This window comes from Gavialis gangeticus, unplaced genomic scaffold, assembly GCF_001723915.1.
Source record: "Gavialis gangeticus isolate Ggan-Ray unplaced genomic scaffold, GavGan_comp1, whole genome shotgun sequence".
NCBI lineage: Eukaryota > Metazoa > Chordata > Crocodylia > Gavialidae > Gavialis > Gavialis gangeticus.
Window position 1 is genome coordinate 63,600,434 of NW_017729031.1, and position 12,268 is coordinate 63,612,701.

General features: G+C 42.7%; 1 protein-coding gene across 1 annotated transcript in view; it reads right to left on the reverse strand.

Moving 5' to 3' along the window:
* LOC109301627 (ceramide kinase-like protein) overlaps nt 1-12,268 on the reverse strand; it is a 97,646-nt gene that overhangs the window by 2,425 nt on the left and 82,953 nt on the right. The window lies entirely within an intron of this gene.

The following is a 12,268-nucleotide window of genomic DNA, read 5'->3' on the forward strand; positions in this document are numbered from 1 at the left end:
CCCCCCAACATACCCTATGCTCCCCCCCACACACAGCCACACCCCCTCACAAATCCCCCACACACCTTCACCATACACACCCACCCACACATACCCCAACACCCCATCTAGTGGTATTTAAGGTTGTATTGTTTTAAATTGGTGGTGCACATCAGTCAGACTCTGGGAACCACTGGTCTAGGAAATTCTGATTCAGAAGCTGTACCTTTAATTCCCATGCCCAATAGCTACTGATGCCCCTTTCCTCCAAGAATTTGTCCAATATCTTTTTAAATCTGGTTAAACTGTCAAATGTTGATCATTAGTATAATATATATCCGAAGTGCAGGCTGACTCTATGGGCACATCCAAAAAAGTGCACATGTGCAGTTTGAGGTGCCACAAACTACACACACTGCACATGCAGGCATTTACCGCACTACTAATTTGCAGTGCAGCAGCTTTTTTTGACCTGGTGTCAACAACAAAAGAACGCACCAGAAAAAAGCAGGGTGGCACATGTGACAGCAGCATGATCCACCAAAAATCAGAGGCTGGCTGGCTATAGCTATGCTCCAGCTGCCAGCCAAGCTCCACACACCCAGACTGCCACTGCTGTTAAGGTTGCTGGGGCCAAGCCAGGTGCTGGCCCCCGTCTCCCCTACCCCATCCAGGGCAACTTGCCACCCACCAGAGTGTACGTGCAGAGATGTTATCCCCAGGGAAGTGCACAGTTCCATTTGTAGGGACACGCCCTATGTGTTCATATCTGGCCTGGACTTTGGAGCCTTCTGGAACGAGTAAGCTAACTATGAAAGTTTCTCTTGCTTCTTAGACAGCTGCCCAAGAGCATGCGACCCAAAGTTCAGACAGACAACGTCACATCCCATGCCTTGCATCTCAGGTATAGTGTCAAAGATGCACCCACAGGCCAATTTTGTTTGCACTCTTCTGGAGCTGCAGTGTGGACATCAGGATTTACTTCCAAATTGTTTAATCTTTTACTTTTCAGTTGTTTAATCTTTCTACACTGTCTGGTGGGTCTAAGGTTACCAAAATGTCTATAAAAGAACTCAGATATGACAATTAAGGATAGATCAGTCAAATGGGAAACTACACATTGGGGAACAACTGGCTTGGCTCCAGTACTGCAGAGAAGGACCTGGGAGTTAACAGTAGACTGCATGCTGAATCTGAGTCAACAGTATGATACCGTTGCAAAAAAAGGCAACAAAATATCAGGACAGTATGGCCACTAGCAAATCATGAGAAGCAACTCCTCTACTGTCTTTAGCATTGGTGAGGGCTCGCCTGGAGTTCTGAGTCCAGTTTGGGGCACTTCACTTCAAGATGTGAACAGAGCCCTGGGGCAAGTGGGGAAGTGGCTGACCTGAAGGTTAGGCAAGCAGAAGGAGGCAACAGGGAAGGCCTTCTCTTTCTTCCTGCATAAGCAGGGCAATCAACTAGTTACCTCAGGTGTCTGTATATGAATGCATGGAGCCTAGGAAACAAGCAGGAGGAATGGGAAGTGCACAGTCACGGAACTATGACATAATTGGAATAACAGAGTTGGTGGGATAGCTCATATGACTGGAGCACTGACATGGATGGGTATAAACTGTTCAGGAAGGGCAGGAAGGGGATAAGAGGAAGAGGAGTTGCTTTTTTTGTAAAAGAGCTATATGATTACTCAGAGCTCCAGTATGAAACTTGAGATAGGCCTGTTGAAAGTCTTTGAGTTAGGGTCAGAGGGAAGAGCAACAAGGGTGATGTTGTAGTTGGTGTCTGCTATAGACCACCAGACCAGGAGAATGAGAAGATGAGGCTTTCTTCAAACAGCTAATGTAAGTGTCTCAATCATAAGCCCTGGTTCTCATGGGGGACTTCAGTCACCCTGACATCTGCTGGGAGAGCAATACAGTAATGCATAGGCAATCCAGGAAGTTTTTGGAGACTGCAACTGTTGGAGAGGCTAACTAGGGGCCATGCTACTTGGCCCTGCACTTGACCCTCTTCCCTGATCACAAACAGGGAAGATTTGGAAGAAAATGTAGTAGTGAATAACAACTTGGGCAGCAGCATCGATGAAATGATTGAGTTCTGGATTCTCAGGAAATGAAGGAAGGGGACCAGTAGAGTATGAACCCTGGACTTCAGAAAAGCAGACTTTGACTCCCTCAGGGAATTGATTGGCAGGATCTCAGGGAAAGCTAGTCTGAGGAGAGGAGTCCTGGAGAACTGGCTGTACTTTAAAGAAACCTTAGTGAAGATGGAGGAATGAACCATCCAGATGCGCAGGAAGACTCGGAAGTACAGGAGAAGCCCAGCTTGGCCTAACCATGGAACTCTTCAGTGAGATAAAACACAAAAAGGAACCTTACAAGAAGTTGAAACTGGGACAAAACTAGGGAGGAGTATAAAAGCATTGCTTAGGCATGCAAGGATGAAATCAGGAAGGCCAAACCATAACTGCAGTTGTAGATAGCAAGGGATATGAAGGGTAACAAGAAGGGTTTCTATGAGTATGTCACCACCTAGAAGAAGATCAGGGAAAGTGTGGATCCTTTATTAAATGGGGGAGGCAACCTAGTGACAGATGATTTGGAAAAGGCTGAAGTACTTGATGCCTTTTTCACCTCAGTCTTCACAGGCAAGGTCAGCTCTCAGACTACTGCACCTAGCAGCAGTTTGTGGAGGAGGTGAGCAGCCAACTGTGGCAAAAGAACAAGATAGGGACTATTTAAAAAAGTTAGACATGTACAAGCCCATGTGGCCTGACAGGATGCACTCAAGGGTACTGAGGGAGTTGGCCAATGTGACTGAAGAACCAATGGCCATCATCTTTGAAAACTCATGGTGATCAGGAGAGGTCCCAGATGACTGGAAAAGTCCCTTGCGGTGCACCACTGGCCCTTTGACCCTCCCGGTCCTGGCCCCAGCATTGACCAGTTGAGGGATTTCAAGTCAGGCTTCTGAGTCTATAGCTCAACTCTCTCTTCAGGGTCCGCCTTCTGGACCCTACAAGGGTGTAACACACCTAGTTGTGGAATCTGGGGTTATTAAGGCACCCCGACCTGCCTTTCACCTGGGTGGTAACTGGCCTGGTATTTCCTGGAGGATCCTGTGCCACTGGGAGCCCCATTAGGCCACCCACTCCCAGCAGGGTGCAGTTTTAGGTTATGCCCAGTACCAGAAGCTCCTGCCCTTACCTCCAGGGTGTTGCCTGGCTGCAAGGCTGTATGCAGTGTTACTGCCTGGCCTGCCAGCAGCAAACTGCTCTGTTTATATAGGCGGCCAGAGATCCAACAAGGCTGCCGCAATCAAGCAGCTGCTGGCTGCTTGGCTGAGCCCTTTAAGTGGCAGGCACCAACAGCGCCACACTGATCAGCCTGACTGCCTTCTATGATGAGATGACTGACTCTGTGGAAGCAGGAAGAGCAATGGACATGATATACCTTGACTTTAGCGAGGTTTTGGATATGGTCTCCCACAACGGTGGAAAAGAAGGGCCATCACCAAGGAGGAATACATGAGTGTAGGAGGGCCATTAGGAAGGCCAAGATGGGGGTGGAGCTCAGGCTAGCAACCAAGATTAAAGACAACAAAAAGTCCTTCTTCAAATACGTTGGGAGTAAGAAGAGAGCACCGGGTAATGTAGGGCCCCCTGTTAGACTCAAATGGTAATCTTGTGGCTACGCCAGACGAGAAAGCCAAAATTTTTAACAAGTTCTTTGCCTCTGTTTTCTTGGACAGGAACCAAGACAGCTCTCCCACCACAGGTAGGGGCAATCTTGGGGATAGCATTGCCAGACCTTGGGTCTGCGCAGAGGTAGTTAGGAATCTTCTGGAAGGGCTGGATGTTTTTAAATCTGCGGGCCCTGATGCCCTCCACCCATGGGTGTTGAGAGAGCTGGCAGGGGTCATTGCTGTGCCCTTGGCCCGGGTGTACAGGCGATTGTGGTCCACGGGCCAGGTGCCTGGAGATTAGAAACTAGCTAATGTGGTCCTCATTTATATGAAAAGGAGAACCCAGGAAACTATAGGCCCATAAGCCTCACATCGGTCTTGGGGAAAATCCTTGAAAAAAATTATCAAGGATCACATCTGTGAGGGGCCAGCAGGGGAGATCATGCCCAGGGGAAATCAACACGGGTTCATAAAATGCAGGTCCTGCCAGACCAACCTGGCCTTTTATGACCAGGTAACTAAATTCCTGGATGATGGTGTCACCGTAGACATAGTATTTCTGAACTTTAAGAAGGCCTTTGACACTGTCTCTCACCCCATTCTCAATAATAAACTAAGCAACTGTGGCATTGATACCTACACAGTTGGATGGGTCAAAAATTGGCTGATGGGGCATACCCAGAGAGTGGTGGTGGGCAGGTGGTACTCGACCTGGTGGGATGTTAATAGTGGGGTCTCCCAGGGCTCGGTACTGGGGCTTACACTGTTCAACATCTTCATCAGCGACTTGGACGAGGGGGTGGAAAACACATTGTCCAATTTTGCTGATGACACCAAGATGTGGGGAGAGGTAGGCATGCTTAAAGGGAGAGAGAGGATGCAATTAGATTTAGACAGACTACGTAAGTGGGAGGATGGTAATAGGATGGGGTTCTATGTAGATAAATGCAGGGTGCTGCACCTGGGGAGAAGGAATCCACAGCACACATACAAGCTGGGGAGCTCCCCACTTGACAGCACAGAGGCAGAAAGGGATCTTGGAGTCATTAATGACTCCAAGATGAACATGAGCCGCCAATGCCAGACAGCAGTGAGCAAAGTCAACCGCACCTTGTTGTGCATCCAAAGATGCATCTCAAGCCAGTCCAGAGAGGTGATACTCCCCCTCTACACGACATTGGTCCGGCCTCAATTGGAGTACTGCATCCAGTTCTGGGCATCACCCTTTAAGAAGGATGCGGCCTGCCTTCAGAGGGTTCAGAGGAGGGCCACCCGCTTGGTTGGAGGACAACAGGGCAGGCCCTATGAGGAGAGGCTGAGGGACCTGAACCTGTTCAACCTCAGCAAACAGAGGCTGAGGAGGGATTTGGTGGCTTGCTACAAACTCGTTAGGGGAGATCAGCAGCAAATAGGAAGGGTCCTATTCTCCCCAGCAGTGCCTGGGGTGATGAGGAACAATGGCCAGAAGCTGCTGGAGAACAGGTTCAGGTTAGAGATTAGGAGGCACTATTTCACTGTTAGGGTGGCTAGGATCTGGAACCAACTTCCTAGGAATGTGGTCCTCGCTCCTACCTTGGGTAAATTCAAAAAGATGTTGGACGAACACCCGTCTGAGGTCGTGTGATCCCAGCGTGTGTCCAGGCAGTGGCAGGGGGTTAGACTAGATGATCTAATTAGGTCCCTTCTGACCCCTAACTACTATGAAACTATGAAAGTATGAAACAGTCTCGCAAGCAAGCTAAGTAAAGACTGTAAGGTGGATAGGAAACTGGCTGGATCATAGGGCTAAATGGTATTAGTCAATGACTTGATGTCTAGTTGGCAGTCAGTGTCAAGTGGAGTGGCCCAGGGGTCAGTCCTAGGGCCAGTTTTGTACAATATCTTTATCAGTGACCTGAAAGATGGGATGGAATGCACCCTCAGCAAGTTTAAAGATGACACCAAGCTGGGGAAAGTAGTAGATATGCTGGGATTCAGAGTGACCTAAACAAATTGGAGGACTGAAATAAAAGAGGTCTCATGAGGTTAAATAAAGACACATGCAAAGTCCTGCACTTAGGACAGAACAATCCCAGGCACCATTAAAGGCTGGGGACCAATTGTGTAAGCAACCACTGTGCAGAAAAGGACCTGGGGGTTACAGTGGACAAGAAGCTGCATTTGAGCCAAAAGCATGCCCTTGTTGCAAAAAAAAAAAAAAAAGGCTAATGGCATCCTGGGCTGCATTGCCAATAGATCAAGGGAAGTGATTCATTCCCTCTATTCAGCACTAGTGAGGCCACATCTGGAGTACTGTGCCCAGTATTGGGCCCCCATGCCACAGAAGGGATGTGGACAAATTGGAGAGAGTCCAGCCAAGCGTAATGAAAATGGTTAGGGGGGCTGGGGACTTCTGAGGAGAGGCCAAGGGAACTGGGCTTATTTAGTTTGGAGAAGAGAAGACTAAGGAGGGATTTAATAGCAACCTTCAACTACCTGAAGGGTGGTTCCAAAGAGGATGGAACTAGACAGTTCTCAATGGTGGCAGATAACAGAATAAGGAGCAATGGTCTCCAGTTGCAGCAAGGGAAGTTTAGGTTAGATATTAGGAATAACTTTCTCATTAAAAGGGTAGTAAAGCACTAGAACAGGTTACCCAGAGAAGTCGTGGAATCTCCATTCTTGGAGATTTTTACGACTCAACTAAACAAAGCCTTGGGTAGGATGATATAGTTGGGGATGGTCCTACTTCGAGCAGGGGGTTGGACTACATGACCTCCTGAGGTCCCTTCCAACCCCAGCTTTCGATGATTTTAAGTTGGAAAGTATCCAACCAATACAATGATTAGAAGTTTAGAAAACATTATTTATAAAGGAAGACCTGGCATTATTTAGCCTAGAGTAGAAAAAAGAGATTTAATAATAATCTTCAAGTACATTAAGGAATGTTAAAAAGAGGATAGTGATAAACTCTCCCCTGTAGCCATAGGACACAGGGCAAAAAGTAAGGGTCCTGAATTGGAACATGGGATTGATATCAAAAAGACCTTTCTAATTATGAGGATTGTTCCGTTAGGCACTGAAACAGACTACCTACAGAGATGATGGAATCTCCATCATTGAAAGTATTTAAGAGCAAATTAGACAGCTAAGATGGTTCAGACAGGGATGATTGCCTTCAGCTGGAGGCTGAAAGGCTAAGTACAGACAGTCAAAAAGCCCAAGGCTGAATCAATTCAGTCTTCACAGGTTAGTCTAAACTGAGTAGATTGAACCAATAAGCAAGTGAACAGGTATTCACTTTTGATTCCAGAAATGCAGTCACATGCCTACAGTGGTCTAGGCCAGAAGTTGGGGGCACTAGAGCATACCTCCCTGCTCAGCTGGAGCAGACAGCCTGGGCAAGTCTAGTCCACCCACCCTGTGGGAAGCGGGTTAGCTTGTGGGGAGCTGCAAAGCATGCTAGGATGCTGGGGGACTGTGAGTTAACTTGAATCTGGAGGCGATCTGGGACAGAAGTTCAATAAACCAATTTAACCTAAATCATTTAAGGCTGAAACTACATCCATCCAGGTTTATCTTAAACCAGCTCCAGCCATTTTGAAAGCAGCTTATGTGCTCTGAACTTCTGTTGTGTTACAGATTTGAACCAGTTTCCAATCACTTACTCTGTTTTATATGTAATTTCTGTCCCTAGCCAAAGACATAACCTCCTGAGATCCCTTCCAATGCTTCTTTGATTCTATGAATGCACTGGTGGTCCACACTGGTAATGACCTTCAGTAATCAGAAGACAATAAATGTCCCTCAAACCCACCTCCACAGTTCAGATCTTGGAACTACTTGGAAAGACCACTGATAACTTCCATTTCTAGGATGCTGCACAAGGAAAAGAATTTACTGATTATTGGAGAACATGATCAGAGAAAGACAGTAGAGATATGCTGCATCTGCTTTAAATGTTCAGTGAAAGAAATTACAGGAAGTCGGTTTCAGCAGAAGTCGAAGGACACTACAAAAATGTGGTCCTAACAATGTAGTCTTAAGCCAAAAAAAAAAAAAAGATTTAATGGGGACAACAGGTTTAAAATCCACATTTAAAAATGCTACAGGAGGATTAGAGATGGACACAGAAAAGTAATTCCGTTCCACAGAGAATTTATATGTTTCTAGACTTGGGTCTGTAACCCCAGAATTTCCAAATTGTCTGTGAAAGGAAGTGGGACCTGGGCCCTGTAACAGTTTGAAAAACTTACAGATTATAACAAATTGGCAAATTCTGTCACAAAACAAAAATCCAAATTCTTCTGACTAGCTCAAGTAGAAATATTAAGCAACGTGATTTAAGATTGAAAGATGGAATGTATGGCAAATGCTTCATTGCTATCGTTGCTCATAAGAAAAAATACACGCATGTCTGAATATGTTAACTGTTATGTGTAGCTATCTCTTAAAACAAAGGCACAAACACTTCACCTGAATAGAGATGTAACTGGACCAAGTACCTACACATAGATTAGCTGACTCCCTTATTTTAAAGCTACATAATTATGGCTAATACTTTCCTATATCTCACGTAACCCACAAGAAACTAAGGAATCAGGAATAGTCACTACATAAATATAGACAAAGTCGGTGGACAAACATTCTGACCTTATAATATGTGGGGCAGCCATACATGTCTGTATGACGTGTATAAATACTGATTCCTTGGTCACAGTCTAAGGCCAATAGGATTACAACAGCTAATACAGAGCAACAGATTAACTGGTGCTAATACATGAGGGAAAAAGTATTAACATCATTTACTGTATAGTGCGTTAAAAATTTAACAAACCGATGTTTCGATTATTCAGATTTGAACACCATATTTTCTCTCTCTCTCTCTCTTCAAGATCACAATTGTTTGTTCTCCCTTAGGTCTTTTCTTTGTCATTGTGAATAAAAGAATTATGAGGACTCAAAGCCAGAAGGTAGGAGGTGTAATGGTTTCTTGTTACAACCAGGGACATGTAAGGCCTACCAAAATGCATTTTTCTTAAAAGCAGAGAGATCTCATGCACCTCCAAAAGATGTTATATTTTCAGCAAAAAAAATTATTAGAGGTTTCAGGTGTTTCAACTGTTGGCACCAAACTTGAAGCACCTTAAGGGAGTCTAATTTTAAAAGAGCTGAGCACTTTCTGAAAAATCAGGCCCCTTCTAAATGTCTCATAGTGGTGCACTCAAAATCATTACTCTCTCAAAAGCTCAGTTTGTAAAGTATAAGGACTGAATGTTATATGTTGTTTCACTCCTTAACAATCATTTTTAAGGTAGATAAAGGTAAGCATAAAAGAAAAGAAAAATATATCTATGTTAACAAAAAGAGATTAATTTAAAATTGGTCTTAATAAGAAAATACTAACATCTACTTTTTTTACTGCAAAAATTCTGTAATGGAATACCCCACAAGCAAAATGGCTTGGGTACTCACAGGTAATGACAACTATTAATTGCTAGTGAATGTAAAATGAATTTTAATGTTAAATTTTGTCTGAAGATGGCAAATTATGACTTAAAGTAGCTAACATTACATATCAAATACAAAACTGGGTACCTAAATTCTTTAAAAAAAATAAAAATGTTTGCAAGTATTCATGAGTTCTGAAAATAAAACATAGTTGTTATTTGACAAAACACTACAATTATTCTTTGTGTAGCACCTGAACTTCCAAAGTACAAGTGGAAATACCAAATATTTACTCAATCACACTTGAAAATGTTTTTTACTAATATACATATATATAACTAGCTATTTATCAAACAAATGTAATTTGACCAGTTTGCCTGTAGGAGGAGTGCTAGGCAGTGAATAAACTTAGTATTTTATAAATTGCTTTTTTTCTTTCCTTTTTTTTTTTTTTAGTTAGGTAAAGGTTTTTCCTATGTTAGTTTGCAAACACCTGTCAGAAATCATCTTAAACTATTTTTTCTCATGTAGATGAAAGTATGCGTGTATATAACATTACACACTTATGGCTACTGTGTAAATTATATACTTAAAATCAGAAACTAGGACAATTCAAAATTATATTGTTAACTGAATCATTACTAGCACACAAGGTGCAGGAGACCATTAGATTCTAATAATCCACTTTATACCTTACCTCCTAATTCTTCAGTTGAATTAAATAATAGTTTTAAATGAAATTATTTTAAACATGAATATATTCAAGTATACACAAATACTGAAACAAACAAGATATTCAGAAAGAAAATACTAGTATATGCTATATTCTTTTGCCTAATTGCTTGTGCTGTTTTTCCCTGGATAGTCCCACTGAAGCCATGGGACTAATCATATAAACAGTTACAGAGTAAAGTGCTGGTCTATATTTTATCTAATCTGAGGGACTGATCTTGTTCTCATTTAGTTAAACAGGAATAGAATTGGATCCTTAAATGAGAAATTCAGGGAATTGTCACTTTACATGCAAGTAATGTATGAAACATAAATAATATGGTATTAAATTATAAATTTGAGAATGGAAAATGGTTTGGAGTAAGAACGTTTTTTGTTTTGTTTTAAAATCCCACTTTCCTGTGTACAAAATCCCTCTTTGCTTCACAAAATTTGCTTTTCTTGTAAAAACTGAATACAGAATAGACTGCTTTAAAAAGGTGGATGGAAGCACATCCATACTGGTATGGATATACATCCTAGAGTTGCACGTCTCTGTCTTCAGTCTCTCTGTTAGCTAAACCTATGTGGCAGTGTGCTGACATTACATAGTATTCAACGCCCCTGTTCAGCATGCTGGCGGTTTAGTATCTTGCCCTGAAGTGCCTAATTCTCACCATGCCCTGCATAGGGAGCCTATATGTGTAACGTAAGGTTCTTTAGTCTGCTCTGGGCACTAGCTACTTAAGAGTTAGGCATTTTGGTGGCTAGCTTTCAGGAAGATGCCACGATGCCTAACTTAAGACCTTTACTGGATCTGGTCCCCAAATCAATCTATCTGTGATGCCTCAACACACTCACACAATGGAAATTCACAAGTAAATGGGATTAAAGGCTGTCCTTGCATGTTTGGGACTCCAACAGCATGCATTAGATTCCTAATAGCAGTACACTGAATCAGTCTGGGAAGGGAAGCCACCAGAGACATGACTAACAATTAACACGCAAAAAGAACTTGCAGTGAGAGTTGCAAATACTGCAAAAGCAAAGAACCCTTCATCCCCGCCCCTATTTCTCCAAAGTTGCAAGAATACTCTTCTAGGCGCTTTATAATCAAAAGCTGCAATCAAATAATTCAACACATGGACTAGAGTGATTAAGAACGTAGGGACAAAACAAAGTGGTTGGCTCGATCAACCTGTTCATTAGTATCCCTCTCCTCCCACCAGGGTCCATAAATTGCTCTTGTGACTCTGATTTGAGTTAGACAAGGTATTACCACTATTCTGTCTGTTTCTCAAAGGAAATCATTCATCCACTTTGTGTCGGTATATCTAAAGACTTCTAGATATTTCCTATATTCTGCCCAAGAAGAATATATTCTTCCATTCCAAAACTAAAGATTTTGGTATATATTCTTTTAGGGGTCTGTCAAAATCTAAAGTGTTATCAACCAGGAAAAGAAACTAGAACTGGTATGAGGAACAACTGTGCTTTTGGAAAACCAAGTAGGCAAGTGACAAAGTTACCTTCTCCCTTGTTCTCTGAACACTTGTAATACCACTAAAAAAGGGGAGAGGGTGGGAAGATGGAACACATTTTTCAAAAGTGAAATGCTAGCCTCATTCAAGTCAATAGTAATATTCTCTAGTACTGACTTGGCCCAGAATGGAACTCTGCCAGCCTGGAGAAGGTCACATGACAGCCAAGGAGAAACCCACAGTTTCCAACGTTTTTCTCTTTTAAAGGAGAAAATCTGCTTTTAGTTGCGGCAAACAAAAAACCCGAATCCTGTTAATGATATATTAGTTCTTCTTTGCTTTCTAGAAACCTTATTTGTAGATGCTTTTGAAACAGTCATGTACTAAAAAATATTCAGGTACTTTCTTGGAGAGTGATTTTCTAGAATCAATGCTGGTTAGTTATAAATGCATGTCATTCTGAAAAATCTAGGTGCACTTGGAAAAAAAAACCATAGGAATCTTTAATATAGCTGCAGCAAGGGATGCTCACCCCACTAGAAAATGGCCTACTCCAACAGCATTATTTTTTCAATGCAGCTTTCTGGCCTCCTGGCACTAACTGCTGGAAATGTAATGGGATGCATTCCTTAAGGGCTTATCCACAAGCTTAATAACCTTCAAGGTAGACATGAAAAGCACCTTGTATATTTGAGGTTAGAAACTAGATGACACTTTAAATTTATTTATTTACTTTATTTACTTTACACATGAGGATAGAGGTGGAAAGAAAATGGAGATGTAATAATGTGGCTTTTGCAGGTTTAATGTATAACTGACATAAGTATACAAGCATTCAGGGAAACACGTTTACAATGTAAAAATGAACTTATGCTGGAAAACAAATCTGTGCACTGTTTAAGATTAAGAGCCTGGAGTAAAGGAGACAAATATCTCCGCAGAGCCCACGGGGGGGCTGGCGTCCCCCAACGCCCTGGCCT